The sequence below is a fragment of the Indicator indicator genome, chromosome 7, assembly GCF_027791375.1.
Source record: "Indicator indicator isolate 239-I01 chromosome 7, UM_Iind_1.1, whole genome shotgun sequence".
NCBI classification, from domain to species: domain Eukaryota; kingdom Metazoa; phylum Chordata; class Aves; order Piciformes; family Indicatoridae; genus Indicator; species Indicator indicator.
Window position 1 is genome coordinate 11,809,464 of NC_072016.1, and position 19,146 is coordinate 11,828,609.

The window sequence follows — 19,146 nt, forward strand, 5'->3', positions numbered from 1 at the left end:
TACTGCTAACGCTCAGAGATCGGCAGGAGTCCTACTTGCCTAATCTTACCGGTGGGAGCAAGCGGCTGTTGTAATCCAATTATAGCAGCATAAGCAATTTGTTAGACACTCCGCATAATGTAACAATTTCCCAATAAACTCTGACTTGTAATAACGTCGGCAAGAGCCCACATAAATCTGCCCGAATGGTGGGGGCTGGAGTGTTCGGCTGGGGGCTTGTAATTTGTGCCATCAGCACGTTTTGTAGAGTGTGGTGCGGTGCAGTCTTTCAGTGCAGGAATTTTAAGGAGAAAAGCATGGCACGCCCCTCCAAGAGAAAACCATTAGCCAGGGTCAAAAGAGATACCAAACAAAGCTGGGAGGTGGCTTTTCTAGGAGGGAGGAAAAATCAACTCCCAAACGCAAGGTTCTTGCTGATGAGGATTTAAAAATATTAAAAAGCAGGAATGAATATTGTAGCATTTTAAATTACAGCAGGGGGAGGAGGGAGGACTAGAACTACATCTGTTTTCAAGGGGGAGGGAGGAGAATACCCTTCCTTATACTTAAGCTGTTTAAATATTAAAAAAGAAGCTCAAGTATTGAAAGGGATGCTCTGTGCTTACAAGACAGAGAAGCCACGGATCCTGTCCCAAGCAATTCATAATCTACAAAGGGAAAAATTAAACCTCAGCTAGTATCCAGTTACTCTCCTGTTGTCTTTCTTGCAGCTCCTAGCTGGCTTCATGCATATTGGCACAGCGTCTTGATGATGTGTCTGAGAGATAAAACGCAGGTCTAGAACCATTCACTTTGAGCATACCCCAGTGAATTTAACTTTTTTGGCACAATGATGAATGTCTCCTCTGGTTCATGCAGATCTACACAAAGAACTAATCTAATTTAGATATTATTTAAAAGTAAAATCAGTCTGCTGCACTCCGCCTGTCACTCTTAGAGCACATTGCGAATTACAGCATCATAGACACCCCTCCCCTTTAAGGTTTATGTTTAGCAAGATTTAAGGTATCGTATTTCTGTTAATCCATCTATTTAGCATTTCCCTTTGCTAAGATGCAGATAGGCAGCAGGCAAAATAATGTAGGTCCCTTTATATACAGCATGGACGCTGTCAGAGGTCCAGGATTTTCAGTGTAGTCCTTATAACTGCTGCAGTGTAAAATGCCTGACTTCATACTGCTAACAATACTTTGTTCATCTCTTAGCTATGGGATCCTGTGTGGCTTCAGCATGGAGTGACATTTCTGCTCTGACTCATTCCCAAGTTGTGGCAACACAATCCCTTTTCATAGGGAAGAAATAGTTCCCAGCTCTACAAAACAGTTTGTCTTATCCTTTAGAGTTCGTGCTCTCAGTACCTGTGTTTTGATGCTGGTCTACATGGACTCCTTTGCTTAGCAAAAAAAAAAACAAAACTCAAACTAAACTGTTGACCCTGTGCATACGGCTCACACAATTATGCATGTATCGTGTTTGCCTTTACAGTGGTACCACACTTTGTGTGGTTTTGGGGTGTATTTATGTACCCACCTGTTATATTAGTACTGAGCTGATTTTTATTTAAACTGTAAAATACTAGGTGACATGTGGAGACAGGCTGCTGTGCAGATAACGCTGTATATTTTGCCCTTCTTTATGTGGAAGTCAAGCTTCCATTGTTCTTAATCTTCGTCGTCTGCCAGCCTATTCACAAAACAGGCTGGGACAGCCAGCATTTTCAAAAGTATCCTAATAAATATCTTCTTTCAGCATAAATACACCTAAAAAAGTGTCTTTAAGGAGAGCAAGGATTGTCTTAGTTTACCGAAGCTGCATCAATAAACTGCAGTGCTTCTAATAAAGCCACTCAGTGTCTGGGTTTAACTAATGGCTGATTTTCATGGCTTTGACAGTGAGCTGTGTGCGTTATTTTCTCCTGATATTGTAAAAATAATGAGAGCAAATTAGAACAATCAGTTTACCCAGATAGCTGCTGATTGGAGGTGATGGGCAATATGGCAGCGGGTAATCCATCTTCGGGCTCCTGTCACATTAACTTCAGCAGTGTGGAAAAGATCAGGCGGAGCAAGCGGGAATCTTGCCCAATCAGAAAGCCGAAATTAATGAGAAGAGCATTGTTCTGTGATCAACCTTTTAATTAGCAAGAGTGGAGATGGAGGGAGTGATGAAGCTGGCAGCACAGCTGCACAGTGCTGGGCATGCTTCGGTGAGGGGGAGGAAAAACATGGGTTTTAAATTACCCCTTCTGTGCTCTCTGTACACCGGCAGTGTGTCTTCATTCTAAACCCCTTAAAAGATCTTAATAAACAGCCGCATCCAGGTTAATATTGCAAACGTGGCTGTTACTAATGAGTACTTTCGAAGCAGGTCCTTTCGGGGGTCATTTAGGAAAATGTTGATCACTGTTTACACAAAAGAGAGAGAGAGGGTTTGGTGTTGGATTTAAAGTTTCACTGCATCAAGGAAAGAAGAGGAGGGAGATGGATAAAATTAGAGTAAGGGACTGCCTGTTTTTTTACTCCCCTCCTTGTTTAGTATATGTTTGAAATAAGATTCCTTGGCTTATATTTGAAATGAGACTCCTCAGTTAAAAATACTGTGCATGCCATGTGGCTTTCAGCAGGAAAAAAAAAGAGGAGAGATCAAGTACTGCATTGGTTCTCTAATGCTCCTTTATTTTTTTCTTTTCTTTTTTTTTTTGGTCCTTGGGTTTTTTTACACCGATCACAGGATCACAATTTTTCAATTCGTTCACTTACCAACAAGAAATTGGCTTATGTAATTGCTAAGAAGATTGACTTCATTGTTTAATTTTTTTTCCTAGTGGTTTGATAAAATTGCAATTTTCTCAAGTACCTTTTGAAAACAGACATTGGAATTAATGATTTTCAGATCTGAATGCTAGTCTTTGGCAAATTGGTATTTGCATAAAGGAAAAAAAAGGTCAAGGAAAGAGTGATATTAGGGAGTAAATTTTGGGAAGGAAAATGGGAAATCGTACAAAATACTGTTAATGTTTACCTAGCAGGGGAATACAGCTACTTCTCATTCAGATAGTTCCTATTCTTCCTTCCCTCCTTCCTCACTCTCTGCATTGTATTTTTCAGGCATTTCTTTTCTCCTTCCCTTAATTCCCAAAGAACTTGTAATGGTTGGAGAGTGAGACTCCGTCATTCTGCGCACGGGGTCTGTGCTGCTTTTCTTTCCTTTTTCTAATCAGTACACAGGCACTTTTCATTTCTAGGTATTCTACTTTCTGATACTGAAAAGCAGGTAAAATCTTAGTAGTTTGCAGGAGAGGCTAAAAATCAGCGCTCTGCACCCAGCAAATTGTGCAGGCTGTTTGTGTGGCTCCGCAGTATGCTCACACCCACCCGTCAACTTCTTGTTGCTTACTCTGAGGTGGGTAGCAGTAAATAGATCATAGAATGTACTAGAGAGGAAAGCTTGCATGGATGAGGTTGATTTCTTTGGATTTTAGTTGTAAGCTGATCTCACTATCTTTGCTCAGTGTAGTATTATGACCTTTCTTACTGTGTAACAGTGATGTAACCTCTTTTTAGAATGAGGGGATTTTGGATAAGAAGATGATATACACACAGCTTTTTTATAGCAAAAAATTAACCTGTTAAATCACAAACCTTTTGTACCATTTAAAACAGTTGTATTTCTAATGTAATGATGAGTAGTGATTGCAGGTCTGCCTGTAAAACTTGTCTAATAGATTCCTTTATAAGAAATGGTTTCAATTTTTTGAAACTTTGGGACTATTTAACCCTTTGAAGTACAATTTTACTTAGGCTTCAGTTTGATTCCCCTTTACTCCCTACAGCCTGAAGCAGAGTCAGGTTTGATGTGTGAGATGAACAGTATTCACTTAACAAACAGCTGCTCAATATTTTATTTTATTCATGTTGTTTGTTCTGTGCCCCAGGCTGTATTTATTGCATGCCTTTCAAGCCCTGGTCAGGATATGGAAATACAAACTTCCTCCTGGGGGTTTCCCCTGTAGTTTGAGTGCTTCACAAACCTTAATTAATCCTTCCAGTGTTTTCTTGGGGTGAGGGCTACCCCTACAGGGTCCCCTTTTTTGCAAAGAAGTTCAAAAGTTACTTTTACAAATGAAATCTAGGGAGGAAGTTGTTTGTTTATAGCAAGCAATGGAGGCTCACAGGAGGAACATTGGATTAGGAGTTATGGCTCCAGATTTTGAGACATCTTTTATCTTTGTCATATTCTGCTTTTCCATCTCAGTTCTTCCATCTGTAAAAGGGGATAATGCTTCTTAACATTTCCTTATTAGACATATGGGGATCTGGAAACATGGTGTCAGTTGAAGCATGTTTTCTACTTAAGCATTCTTTTTGTTTATGTACACCTAATGTTGGTTTGGGCTCTGTTCCTCTGGCACCTTCTCTCTCCTCAGGTCTGCCTCTATTTTTAAAAGGCTGATAGACATGCATCTTAGGAAAGATGCGCTTGCCAATGGTTGCAGTCAAGTTTGCAATCAAATATGATCCTTGTGGGAGGCAAGGGGAAAGTCTAAGAAAAAGTGGATGCTTTTTAAGCCAAACATCCTTCTTGTCGCCGCATAAAACACCAAAAGCTCCAAAGCCTTTTGTTCTCCTTTAATAAAATGCAGAACCCAGTAAATTATTCCACAGCTGCTTAAATCAGTTTCAGTTCCCAAAGAGATTCCCTTGTGGACTGAAACCAAATGGTAAATTCTTGCCCAAAAGTCTTACTGCAAGAGAATCACAGGAAAGAGGCAATGTGTCGCAGAATTCACCTTAAGTATGGAGCCACTACCGTGACTCTGTAATGGGATGTCCCAGCATGGGGTAAAAATGTCATAAATATTGTAAATATGCCACATGTGAATTAATAGGCAGCCTAGGATTGTTAAAGTTTACATACATGTTGAAAATGAATGTATAGCTAATCTTACCCTTTTTTTTTAAGCTAATAAAATAATTTTATGCTAGCTGTTAGTTGGGTTTTGCAACTGGATCATTTTCTCAGTGGTAGAAGTTCTTGTTTTTTTTAAATCCTCTTTTCTTCTAATTTAATTCAAAATATTTTACATATTTTTCATAGTCAGTTGTCTGCGTTCTGCTTTTTCTCCATGCAGTTTTCCTGTCTCTCTCTTCCCACTCCTATGTGCAGCTCATCCTGTTCTGGCCCCTTCAGTTGAGAGCTGCTCTAAGTCTGGCAGACATTTGCTCTGCAGCAAGCTGGGGAAAAAGTAATTCTCTGGGGTGTCTTTCCTTACCTTTTTTGTCTGACCTCTCTGAAGTTACTCTGTACCATCTCCATGGTAGAGCTGTCTAGAGTGTTACTACTTAGTGCCTTCTTCCCGAGGTTTAGTCATTAACCTATCTCTGCAACACCCTATGAAGTAGCCACGTAGTATCTCAGGAGAAAAGGCATGTTTTAACCAAGCTCAGACAGAAACCTGTGGAGAGCCAGGAGCAAAAGTTGTCCTCTAGCTCTACTGACAATTTAGTCTTCTGCTTTAAGTGCAAGCTCATATTTCCTTTCACAGATATGTGTCCTTGCTTTCTTGACTCCCACCAGTTTTAAGCACAAGTTCAGTGACCAGGACCTTGTCATCAAACTCTCTCTACAATACTCTTTGTATGAATATAACTTACTGAATGTCAGGACTGACATGAAAGGGAATCCCACAGAGCGAAATAACTTTGTCTGCAAAGCTAGTGGTGACCTGAAGCCACCTCAAAGGCTTTGATGTACAGCCAGGTTCTCAGACAATGTACTGTGTGCTCTGAGATTACAGCCATATCAGCTTCTGTGATCTAGAGAGATCCTCACCTAGCTAGGACTCCTCTGTAGAGAGGTGGCTTTCATCTTTGAATGAGCTGCCCAGAATCCCTGTACAAACTGCTGCAGGGCGTACTGCTGCAAGACAAATCATATGGATAAGTTAGTCTGGATCTAATAAACAATATCATTAAGTCATTAGAGCCTATATAGGAAGACATTTTCCCAGAACCCTTCCCTCTCTCTTGCCCTGCCCTGTAGCTGTCAAAGAGCACCCACAACCTCAGTAAACACTTGGGCAACCAAGCATACACCAGACTGTGTTTTAAGTAGCAAAAGTTCCCAAAGAATTTCCCCTGTAATGGCTCAAAGCAGAATGGTATAGACTCCATGGATCCTATATCTGCCTGCTTCTTAGAACATATATGCTTTGGCCAGCACATCAAAAGCCTTCCAAAGGTAAACCCAAAACCAAGCCTATTTGTATTATGTGTTAGAATTTTCCTACCTCTAGGTAAACTCCCCCTCTTTTATTTGTTCTAATAATCCATTTATTTCTTTGCTCTTCGAGGACTAGCACCCTGTCTGCTGGCTGTTGACAGAATGCCACCAACATTTCTTTAATGTCTTTTTTTTTTTTAAGAGAAAAGAGGAGTTAAACTGGGTCACAATTTTTAGACTCAATTTAACTTAGATTTTTTTTGTCTATTTGAAAAAGTAGTAGCAAGTCCATATATCTTAAGGTTATATGTGTTTTTTTCCATCTGGATAATCAGTACTACTATTCCCCAGAAATCCTTGCTTGCTTGAAAATTACGGTAGTAACTTTTTATAGGTGAAACACTTTAAAATTTAGAAGATTCAAAGTTTTCACTTGATTTTAACTGTTGTCTTTTCACATAAACATTAGGAGTCAACGTGTGACACGTGATACTTGTTTCGTAAGCTAGAGGAGAGTAGGTTTAGATTAGATGTTAGGAAGAAGTTCCTTCACCATAAGGGTGGTGAGACACTGGAACAGGTTGCCCAGGGAGGTGGTGGAAGCCCCATCCCTGGAAGGTTTAAAGGCCAGGCTGGATGTGGCTCTGGGCAACCTGATCTAGTGGAAAGTGTCCCTGCCTGTGGACAGGGGATGATCCTTGAGGTCCCTTCCGACACTGACAATTCTGTGATTCTGTGAAACGTATCTGATCTGTAAAATGTAAGTACATTAAACTTTTTGTGGCTGATACAAAGGCACAAGGAGAACATCTGTTTAAAGACAAACTGTTTTGTAAGTTTACCTGTTAAGGCTTTAATAGCTAAACAGTTATTTATAAACTATCACAGAGTGTAATGTGTCTTTAAAGAGATTATAAAACCTTGGCTGTACTAATGAAATCAATACATATATTGAAGTACTGGTCCCTAAAATACATTGTGTCCTTCCCATGAAGGTGGTGGTATCAGAGAAATGTGAATTTTTTGGTTATGTGGATAATTTGTCAGTTAGGAAATACAAGCAGCATTGTTGATCCTGCAGTCTCATCTCCTGCATTAGTGTTTAACAGAATAAAATGTTTCTCCTTGGAACACTTAATGGCTTACCTTTGGTTTACTTCCAAATGTATACTTGTCTTTACCTTCATTTCTGATCAAGTGCTGACATTTAGAATCCCTTCTTATATGAAAGACCAGATCAACAGGCTTCAAATCATGTCCTCAGGTGGAGATGCATTTACCTTTGGAGTTTCCTGATAGTGAACTAAAGAATTCTTCATCTTATGTGGGACCTCTAATGACTCAACATAATTAGTCTATATGGAGTTGCCTCCATCATTCCATCTCTCAAAGGAGCTCACCATTGGCTGGCATGATGAGTTTTCATCCTGATGGTTGTAGAAATTGATTTGGAGTCATACTGGATTCCAGCTGGTACTTGAGATTTTGTTCTTCACAGTCCCAAAAGGGCAGATACCCACTGCAACCAGTACCCACACAACTGGTCAGTTAAAGGTCGAAGCTAGCAGAAGACAGCAACAATGTTGAAATCAACCATGTATCTTGTAATTATTAAGACAATAGATGATTGTCTCTGGAGACAACAGAATTTATGGTTACAACAGCTGACTGTCCAGCAGATCACAGCCCAATCTTCCCAGCCAGTGGTGACTTGGAGGTAACTGCTCCAGAAAAACTGCGTCCATATAAGGCACTCTAAGGTCTTTTGCATTACTAACATCTAGATCCTATCTTCATCTAACATCCAGACTTCACGTGCATGAACAGCTTAAAGGTTTGCCCCAAATCTTATGAGAGTTGACCTGGAGGCAATGAATGTACGAGAAGAGATGTTCTGTGTTCCCATGTAGGACATTTGTTAAAATGCTTCAGAGAGAGAGATCCTGTTGAAGTTGTTGACCAGCTACAGACACAGGGAATATGGCCTAAAGACAATCTGAAGTTATCTATGAAAATCCTGGAAATGAGACAAATGGATAAAGCCATACCAGAATAAGTAATGTTCTTGTGTGTCAGGTACAACTCAACAGTTCAGCACCTCGTGGGCAGGTGTGGGTTGTACATTTCCTAAATCTCAGACATGCTCAAGCTCATTGGGCACATGCCAGACTGAAGATTGACAGCTCTTTTTCTGCTTTGCCCATCATCCATGATAGAGGATTGAAGCCCTGCCTTTGTGTATCTAACAGTGGAACCCACAGCCCCACTGATACTCTACTCATTGAAAGTCAGTTTGCTCAGTTACCAGTCAACAAGTTTTCATCTGTGCCCTCTCAGGTATACTCTGAGCTATAAGGTGATGAATGTCTTTTTACAGAGAAGGACATTGCCTGATTTGTGTCATTCTGTCTTCTGGGACCTTGCAGGTCACTGGTTTCAGCCTCTTGTCTTGCAGATACTACTTTGTCCCTTTAGTGAACTTACTGAGTTTCATCTTACAACCTACTTGAAGCTTGGTCTGAACTATTTTTTTTTCTAATCTGCTTCCATTAGAAGATAATTCCAGAATGCATTTGTTCCAATGACTGGAAATCCTTTCCCAGTCTCCAAGCTGGCTTATTCATGGAGAGATTGTACCACTAGTTCTTCAGTTTGTTTCTTCTGTGCTAATGGTGGTTCTTCTCTTTTTGGTCTTTATTCTTATCTATTTTTAGAGAGCTGTAATATCCTCTTTGTTTTATTAGGATAAATCAAATGATCCTTGAGGAATGGCTTAATTTAAGGAACGAGGGAAGAGAAACAGTGAAGATGTTTGAGCATTTGTGGTTGAGGAGTTTGTTTCATAGGAGGAGTTTATTTAGGTTTACTTTTCTGATTGCTCTCTCTCACACATAAATTGTTAAATTATCGCCACGAACCGTACTGCAGCTATTAACAGTTGTATGTACATCTAAAGATATAATTCTCCTGGCTGATGGGAATCTGATGGTTTACTGTCCCATTAAGGTAGTGACACAACCTGCAATCCTGAAGAGAAAAGGAAGCTTGGGCAAATGACTTCGTACTCCTTGTTATTGGCATAGCCTGGTTCCTTCGTTCTCTTGGAATGTTGCTTTGTTCTTTGCAGTACTCGGCAAATACCACTGCTTGACTCGATTAGCTCTCACCAGTTGTCACTACCACTAATTGGCAGATTTTAAAATTTATGATTTTTCTCAGAGGGAACCTAGAATGGGGAATAACTCATGTTGTGCAGTTAGAGAAACCGTTCCCCGTTTTCCTTCATGTATATTTAACGCAATCTGTAATTTACAAAAATAGATTTGAATTACGCTGCCTGTGGATGCTCAGACCTAAGGTAACTTCAACAAGGCAGGCCGTCCCTCACTGCGTGTGACTGAAAGCTTAGTTGAGGCTGCAGCTTGGAGACAGACAGTGCTACTTACTGTATACTTGGCTGAACCTTATTGTTGAAGAAAATAAAAATGAGCATCCAGCTAGCTGCTCTCACAGACATGAAAATAATATTCATAATAGCTGCAATTACTTATTTTCTCACAATAATTAATCTTGACAGGCAAGTAGTCCTTACCTGCTCAGCTCACATAGTAGTTTGAAATTCAGGTATGGAAAGGGCAGTGTATGTAGCCAGGCTGTTTGGGTCTTGCATCCGACAGGCAAACTTGCCTTCATGATGTCAAGGATTTGTGAAATAGGATAGGTCTGTCCTGATAGTGTGCACAGGTTCAAATTCAGCTGTCTTCTCATATCCATAAAGTCTGAGATCCTCCTGTTGCTTCTCACCACAAAATGAAACTCTTGTTACAGGGATTGAGAATGGATCTTATCAATACTTACCAATATCTAAAAGGTAGGTGTCAAGAGGATGGGGCCAATCTCTCTTCAGTGGTGCCCAGTGATGAGACAAGGGATGGTAGGCACAAACTGGACCACAGGAAGCTTCACCTAAACATAAGGAAAAATTTCTTTCCTTTGAGGGTGACAGAGCATTGAACAGACTGCCCAGAGAGGTTGTGGAGTCTGCTCTAGGTGAGCCGGCCTTAGATGGAGGGATGAACTAGATGATCCCTAGACATCCCTTCCAACCCCTATCATTCTGTGATTTTGTGAGCACAGAATAAGCACAGTTTACTCTGTGAATAAACTGAGGATTTAGTTAAAATATATGATGATTAAAGTATTTCAGCATTGTTTTTCCTGACCCCAGTTCTGTCAATTTAAACAACAGCTTTTGTGCCTAGACTAACATTCATTTAGAAGAAAATAAAAGTGAAAAATACTTAACTGCTATACTACCAAAAAAAAAAAAAAAAAAGATCAGTTTGTTAATTAATTAAGACTTGGAATTTCTCAGCAAAGAAAACCGTCTTTCTGACAAATAAACCTTCCTTAAGTCTTTGATTGCAGGTAATAAAAATGTTGCTTAATTAATGCCAATTATGTGCATGTGTTGTTTTCTTTCAAGTCACTGGATTTTACAAAACTGCATGAACTACAGAGTTGAATTAGGTTCTCCTGCATGGTAATTTAGATCTTTCAGCCCTGTTCTGGATCATAATTTGTAATGGTGAACAGCTCTGAGGTGCATTGTAATGGGAGCATTTTGAGATTTGATTGAGAAGATTGCAGGTGATTAGGCATTGTGGTCAATTAATTTGTTATTTGAGACCCAAGTTTTGAAAATGGTGCAGGTCATAGTGAAAATGTTTGGAATTTAGTACTTTGTGGAGAATCAGCTGCAGTTCTGAGGGAACAGATGCATCATAACAAAACCAATAGTTTTTGAAAAATTTTAAATAACTGCATGGATGGAATTGAAAGTTAAGGTTAGATGTCCAAACAGGTCCCTCAAATACTGCATGCTCTCCACTTGCAAGTAGGAGTATCTGCAGTGCTTTTTGAAGCACCTGGTTTTTGGTTGCTGCAAAGAATGAATGATACAATAGCAGAGTCAGAAAGCCTTTAAAGAACCAATTCCCTATGCAGCATCTTTTACAAAGAATTCCAGGTTCTGGTTATGACAAATGAAGTACATGTACATCGAACAGCTATAACTTGTCCTCTACTGCTAGGTACCTGCTTCTGCCAAGGTTTACATACACAGGACATCTACCTTAGACTTCAAAATTTCCCACTAAGCCAACACTTGGAGTACATAATGTGTTGGCATGAAAAAGGCTGCATTTGGCACTAGCTGCTCCCTCCCTTTATCTCCTAAGACAGCACTAAGGGTTTCATTAAGTTATGCAGTCTGGAAGTAACAAAGGCATGAAAACAATGGCTGCAAACTGATTCCTGGGTAAAGATGGGAGCTGCATTGCTTCTAATACACAGAAGTGATCAGAGATCTTGGAAGTTTCAGTACTTGGCGGGGGGGCGTGTGTGTGAGAAAGTGCTGCTGCCATGTCTTACTGCAGCTTGGGTGTCACCACCTTTCTCTTACCTGTCTCTGATCTGAATCCAGGCCACAACTATGGTGGGGGCACAGGGTAGAACAGGTGGTTGCCAGCATCACTAACAGATCTGCAACTGCAGAGGTTTTACTTTCACTTCAGATGTCCTTTCACTCCTGCCACACAGGTCAGATATCGGACTGTAATCCTCTCCTGCCACATGTGAGAGGTGTGGGCAAAGAGAAGTTGTTGCCAGAGCTTTTCTCCAAGTCCTCTTAAGGGGATAAAAGGAACAGCCTTGGATGCCATCTGTACCACAAGAGGGAAGGTCTGTGTGTCAGGATTTGGGTGCAGCAGCAGGACTGGGTGCAGAATTCTGGCCCAGAATGGCAAGGACAGCTGTCAGCTGGGACTGAGGGACAGTGGCAGGCAATGCTGGGAAGTTTTTGTCAGGTGCTTCTGTCATCTACTCGGGTCTAGTTACTTCTAGTCTTTCTTACTGAACTTGTCACAGACGTAAAAACATAGCTCTGGATAGCCCAACTCAGCCTATTGTATTTCCTCATCTCTGTCACACACTAATATTAAAACTGCAAAAGTCTAAGCAATGTCCAGCAGTCCCCTGCTGGCTAGGTATGGAACTTGGTGTGATGAGTACAGGAACTTAACTAAAGCACACCCTCCCTTGGGTGCTTACCTTCAGAGGGGTGTTTCCACGTTTGTCTTGGTTTTAGGAATGGTATCTGGATGCCGAGTCTCAGTTTGAGAAAATGAGGTGAATTTTTTTCTTAGCACTCAAATTCTGATTCCATTTTGGAAGGGAGCTGAAACAATTAACACGGCTGCATTTTTTCTAGTTGGTGAAGTTGAGGCCATGCCTTTTCTAGCAATTCAGTTTTGGTTTGCTTTTAAGTGACAAATTTGTTTGCTGGCGCTAGAGGAGAAATTTGCACTTGTGTGGAGTGCAATGTGGTGTCACCTGGTGACATTGCCCTCACTGGGCACCTTTCATGCAGAGGCCTCCAAAGATGTTCTCTACATTAAGCTATGCTTGGTCTCTGTGTGAAGTGCATTAGGATACATCTATTTAACAAATAGACTCATGAGGTGTGTTAACTTGCCTGTGGCAGTGCGAGAAGCCAGTGGGAGAGTTAGGAGTAAAACTGGAAGAGATTTTACTCCCATTTTCCTTTCTTATTTTTACATTGTACTGCCAGCTTTTAGTTTACCAAGGATTAATAAATAATAACCTGTGATTGAAAAATGCTGACACTTTCTGTCATGAGATGCTTTTCTGTCTTCAGCATTGTGCAGAACTCAGCAGAGTTACACCTTTTGAGTTTTACTTAAGCAGCATTACTCAATATTTAATGCTGAAATAGAAACATGTAATTCACAGCTGCAGGGGACCTGTCAGCTGCATTGGGATGTGTGTCAGCTGCAAGGGAGGGTGAGGTAGCAAGAGGGTTTTACACCACAAAAATTGAAAATTTTCATCAACTTTTTCATTTAATTTCTTGCTACATTTCACATTGTACACACAGCTGACATGATAATCCTTCAACTGGCCTTAAATTACATTTTAAAGTAGAGATCAGTTAATTATAACAATCTGAGTATTTTTAATGGGCTATAGAGAGTTTCTCCTGGCACTTGTTTCTCCTAAGTTTCAAATAAGCAACTGGATGTATTCTTAATTATTCATCTGACAGCAAAAAATAAATCAAATAAAAATTACAGACAACCCTACCAAGAATGCTTTGGATGAGACAGATATTCACATTTTAGCATCTATGGATTTTCTGTTTGGAGAGTGCTAGAGGGAGCTCTAACTCCTTGATCAAAGGAACGGGCTGTGAATGGTGCATCGGATAGTTTGGTCTATGGTAGGAAACATTGAATTCTCTTGATCTTTAGTTTAATCTTGCATTGGAAGGTTACATGTTTGGGTTTTTTCCCCAGGCATTATCCCAGATTGCTCTTCCTAGGTGAGAAGATGCAAATAGTGTGGGTTTGAGTATACCAAAACTAGATCTAATATTATTGCGAGCTGCCTGAAAATACAGGAAACAAGTGAGAGGTGTCACAAAGGTCTTTAACATACAGCATGCTATGGTAAAGTCTAATATTTCCTTCCTTTCACAAAGAGGACAATTCTTCTAATAGAAGACCTAACACTATTTAAAAGAGAATGTATTTAAAACTGTTGGAAGGAATGGCTACTTTACTTAGCATGTAATTGGTTCTTAGATGTTTAGCCAGTTATTGTACTGGAAGTTGAAGAAAGGATTGGTGATTGTTAGATAAATTTAGAATGGGATGCATTAGTGCATGAGGGTGGAAGATGCATCTCACGTGATATGCTCAACACTGATTGTGTTTTTGTATGGCAGGAAAGTAAAATGGATGGCATTAAGAAAAGAAAACTTAGCCTGTGTTTGTAGAAAGGGAAATGCAGGCAGATTGATACTTTTCTCACTATTTACTAATCTCATTAAAAGGAATAGTAGAATCATGCCTTTGAGTGAAAGAATGTCATGGAAAATACAATATGTTGAAGGACTGAGTGGGACTAGCAGCCCTGTTCTACCACAATTTACTGGGGATTTTATGTTGCTTATATGTTATATTCAAACATTTCCTCTTTGAGCCTACTACAGGGAGTGGAGTATGCTGGAAGGCTCCCTCCCTTCTTTAGTTTGAGGTTTTTTTCTGAAAGTTTATTTGTAGCTAAGCAGTGAGCCAAGGAGTAAATCCTTACCGCAATAGTGTGTGAATAGTGTGTGGGTTTCTGAGCTGTGCAATTTGTGTATCAGCTGACAGGGACAAAGTCTGCTCAGCTGTGGAACTGAATGTGCCTTCCTAAAGCCCTGTTATGGTCAGAGCTGGTCACTTGTGGTTGTAGAGGGCACTATTTTTTGCCTTTCTTCTATTGTATACTTTCACCTATCAACAGCATTCAGCCTAACCCAAACAAATGCAATTTCTGAATATTCAGTGTCCTTAGCTTGCATTTTATAAGTCTGTTGCTGTCATGGATCTCTTGGCAGGTACCAGTGAAAGAATGGACCAAGATAGTCTTAAACTTAAAGTGAAGGTGGACCTCTGGAGTCTCCAGTCAAACTGGAGCTCGTGCCTCTGGCCTCTCTTCTTGTCATTATACACTTCTGAAAGACTCTGTCTCACTTTCCTCTGTAACCTCCCTTTAGGTAGTAGAAGGCTAGTGCATAGTCCCTGGTCTTCTCCAGGCCAAACACATCCAGCTCCTCTAGAAATCTTAGAGGCTGTCCATGGGATTCACCCCAGATTGCTGGCAAGGTAAGGTTTGACTATAAGGTTAACTGGACAGCTCATCTTGAGAGGACTTTGCTCATTAGTGAGTGAGAATTATGAGATGATCTTATAGGGTTTATAGGAGGCTACAAGACAAAACCTGTCACGATTTTGGCTGCAGGCCAATGACCAGCTTTGACATAACACTGTGTGAGAGTATTCCATGGACTCTTCCTCTTATAGCTGTCTCCGTGGTGGCTTCTAATAGCAGTAGTATTGCTATCAGCCAGTGTGAGCTAATGAGATATCCTCTTCTAGATATAGTTATACTGCTGGAAAAGAATACCACTCAGCCCTCATCTGGCTGCTGCAGGTTGCTGCCCTCCAGGATCTGTCAGCAAAACTGCAAGCCTGCTTTCAGTTAACATGAGGTGTTTTAGCTCAGACAGTTTAAATATCAGGTCTTTGCTAACAAAGCTTATTTTGACTGAAATAGGTTAGGAAGTGCTTGTGCAGCCAACCTTGCCAATGGATCTTAGGAGTACAGTTGCAGTGGGAGCAAAGCACATATGGGAATCTTGTGGTTCTTCAGAATGCTGCTGTGGTTTTCGTTTGTTGCATCTCTCTGGTATGCCTGGAAATATGTAGTACTCCTGCAGCTGGGAAATGGTATATGATATCCAGCATGTACATTCATGACTTCCAGTTATGAATCACTCACTTTACCATGACCAGGTAGCTTGGTGCCCTTGTGTCGTCTTTGTTGCTGGCAGCAAAATGCATCTCCAAGGAGAAAACTTATGGAAAACTATACTGGCTAAATTATCTTAGAGAGCTTGTGTTTCTTTACAATAAAAGCTTTACATAGAACCACAGTGTTTGGGGAGTAATAGTGTTACTGAGAGCAGATAATGGGTCCTTTGGGTCATTTTCCCCTCTACTTGTGTGTTGTTCCCAGTGGTAGAGTTCTGTTCAGCCATGTTTAAAATCACTCGAGTCCACCTACCTGTTTCTGGCTGCTTTTCTCTTTGAGTTAAGGGAGTACTTGGAGCAAAAAGAAAATCAGCAGTAACACCAGTAAAGACTTAACTTCACTCAGGCAGTAGATCATGCTTGGGAGTTTTAAAAACAGAAGCAACTGTTCCAGAAAACTATGAAACTGCTGCTTAGAGTGTAGCTTATGCCTTCCTCTACCATAAATGAGCCCTTTGCTGCTACTGGCCATTACCCAATGACTTTAGTTGACTGGTTCTCAAGTGATAATGTGCATATTCCTTCCCTCCATTAACAGTAATAACATGTAATGGTCCCAGCAGTTCAACTGTGGTTGTGGTAGCCATGCCGAAGAAGAAAGCTTTTCCTTTGTTGACTTCCACTGGAAGTGATTTGTCATTAGTAGAAGATCTGCTTTGAAATTTGTTTATGATTGCTTCCCAACTAATAGAAGGTGGGTTCTGCAGTCTAGCTGTCTGAGAGTGATGGTGTCTCTGCCCTCCCTCCATATGTCTAGATATGCATTTGGTCAGGGATTGTAGTTTGGGAAAGTAACATATGCCAGTGCTGTGCTGATGCAAGCAGCTTTCTCATCAGTGCTTGTTATTTGCAAAGACAACTTGGAGGTGAGGAAAGAGGAGGAGAGGGACTCCCAGTTCACATCCATTGCTGGCATCTGAGAAATTTTATTTTGGAGGCTTTTGCTAGCACTTAAAATCTAGATGGGAGACCTATATCAAAGGAAAGTTTACAGTAAGAGCTACAAGATTCCAGACAATTAAACTTTATTAGTCTGTCTGAAACATTAAGTATTAGCTTAAAAGAATAGTTTTTTAATCTCCTCTCCCTGTTGCTGTTTACTATGTGGCAGTGTGGGAGGGGAGTAGCTTCTCCAGCAAGGCATTATTGCTGCTTTTTGTATAACCAGGGTGCAAGTGCCCATGGCTCAGTCCTGCCTCCCCAGTCCTAGTGTGTTACTTCTCTGGTGTCTGCAGCTTTCTCTGTCCTTAAACCAAAACAGCATTCTCCCTTTTTCTGTATGTGAAGTAACATCCTTAGTCAGATGCCCTCCAGGCTGACACCATATCACAGGTACTTAGATGGTACCTCTGAAAACTATTGTCCCCCTAGGATTTCAGAAAGTACAGCAGGTTAGGCTGCTGTGCCCAACATAATTCTAGTGATCTTTCATCTAGATGCATCCTTTCTTATCACAGGTTTTCTGCAGTGTGATTAGAAACCAGATGTGGACAAGCACCTAAAAGCCACAGACAGGCAAAATTGCTGGTTCCTTGGGTATCCAGGGGACTGTTAATTTCAGTGTGAGGATCTATTCTGAATTTTCTCTTGGAAATAAATAGTAAAGATGGCTGTGGTTTCTTTCATGGTGCTTTCTTTTTGACTCTCAGATGTGATTGATGATCATCTGCTTCTGGGTTATGTTCGTTTTTCAGAATGTTTCGGTGAGCTTTGCAGCGTGGAAACTAATTCAGTACTGAGCCAGTCAGTCCATATATGTGCTAAACTCATGGTTAACCTCACAGAGACTGTTATGGGAGATGGAGGCAGACAGAAATGGGTAGATTCTAAACTGAGCTTTTAAAATAAAAGTAAATGGAGTGAGTTGTTTAATGACCTAGCATTGTAGCCTTGCTGTCAAGCCAAACACTGGAAAAGAGGTTCATCCTCCATAGGAGAAAAATGAGGAGCTGGCTGCCCTGCTCACATGTTTCAGGTGCTATGGCTCATGAGATCCTGTTCTTCATGGTGAGACAGCCACCTCTCCACCCCCCAGTTCCCAAAGCAAAGCAGCTTTTCAGTAGGAAGCTGCCAATAAGGAGCAGCATTTGGTAATTACAAGTCTAAAAAAAGGAAAAGGGAAAAAAAAAAAAAAAGCCAGCCATGGAAATTGAACCTGCATCCTCTTAATTATGCTGTTATTGGCTTTATGCCATGCAAAAAGCACCTTTTCACAGGATTCTCAAATAGCTAGCTTTGCCCTTGAGCACAGAGGCCTGGCATACATTCTCAGCTCCGTTTCACCGTTTTTGTTACACCAGTGTGTTGGAGTGGTATCGAGTGGTACTTGCAGCAGTAGCAAGCAGTTTCATGGCCACACAAGTAGCTTTAGGGGAAGCCAACCATGCTGAGGTTCTCTGGCGAAGAGCAGCTTTACAAGCATCAAACCAAATCGTCTCGCTGCCACACTGGTATTTTTAATCCTTCAGCTTTTCTCACACAGCTCCTAACGTGCTCCAAAATTCCAGAGCTTTGAGTTGCTGCTGAAACTAGTTTCGCTTTCTGGACTCACTGTTGTGGGCATTTTTAATGTGATTAATCTTGAAGAACATCCATGATAGAGAGACAACTATGGTTTGCTTTCATTGTGAAGTTCCCATCTCCCACGCACACACACACACACACACACTCTGAACATAGATATCCATGGTTCCTTTCTTTGTCATCCCATTGCTTTTTTTTTTTTCTCCCCAGTGTCTTTTATCTTGTGAGTAAAGTTTGAACAGTACGTGGAAAGTTAACTGCCTGGAGTCTTTTAAATATAAGTAACACGCACCCAGTAATAAGCTGTCGGTTGTTTTTTTGCTGCCTGCAAAGAAACATAAACACAGCGCTCATTTCTGGCAGGTTTTTACTGTCAGAGTTTCTCCTATTATATTTATCTTACAATTTGCCAGGGGGTGAAGTTATTAAGTTTTAGCAGCAGCCATCGATCAAGTTCACAAGTTAACACGATAAAGGCTCTGTGCCGCTCCGATCCGGGAAAATGATGATCCTCACTCGGTAATTAACTAAATGAGAAAGTTAAATCTTACTTGAGAGCTGGGAGAGATGAAAGAGAGGTGTTTGTCAGTTTCTCAGTGGAAATTAGAAGCAGTTTTCTGCAATTCCCTAGGCTGCTGCTCTGTCATATTTTACATAAGCACTGGGAAAACGTCTTGTAATTAGTGCTGTCATGGAGGATTTTTTTTGCTGAAGGATGTTGGAATAATTCATTAGATTATCAAGAAAGGCTTGTGTCCTGAAATGATTAGCACAGTGAAATTTAAACCATTAACGATAACAAGTTTAGAGCTTGCTGCAGTGCAGAGGCACCCGGGGTATGTCTGTGCCTATTTCAATCATTTCTTATAATTAAACATTATGTCCTCTTTTTGCCTCCCCTTCACTAAGACCCATCCAAAATTCCTGTTAAGGTGGCTCTGTCTAGATCAGTGACTTAACC

At 40.7% G+C, this 19,146-nt stretch overlaps 1 protein-coding gene across 1 annotated transcript in view; it reads left to right on the forward strand.

The window, feature by feature from the left end:
* BTRC (beta-transducin repeat containing E3 ubiquitin protein ligase) overlaps nt 1-19,146 on the forward strand; it is a 119,149-nt gene that overhangs the window by 72,437 nt on the left and 27,566 nt on the right. The window lies entirely within an intron of this gene.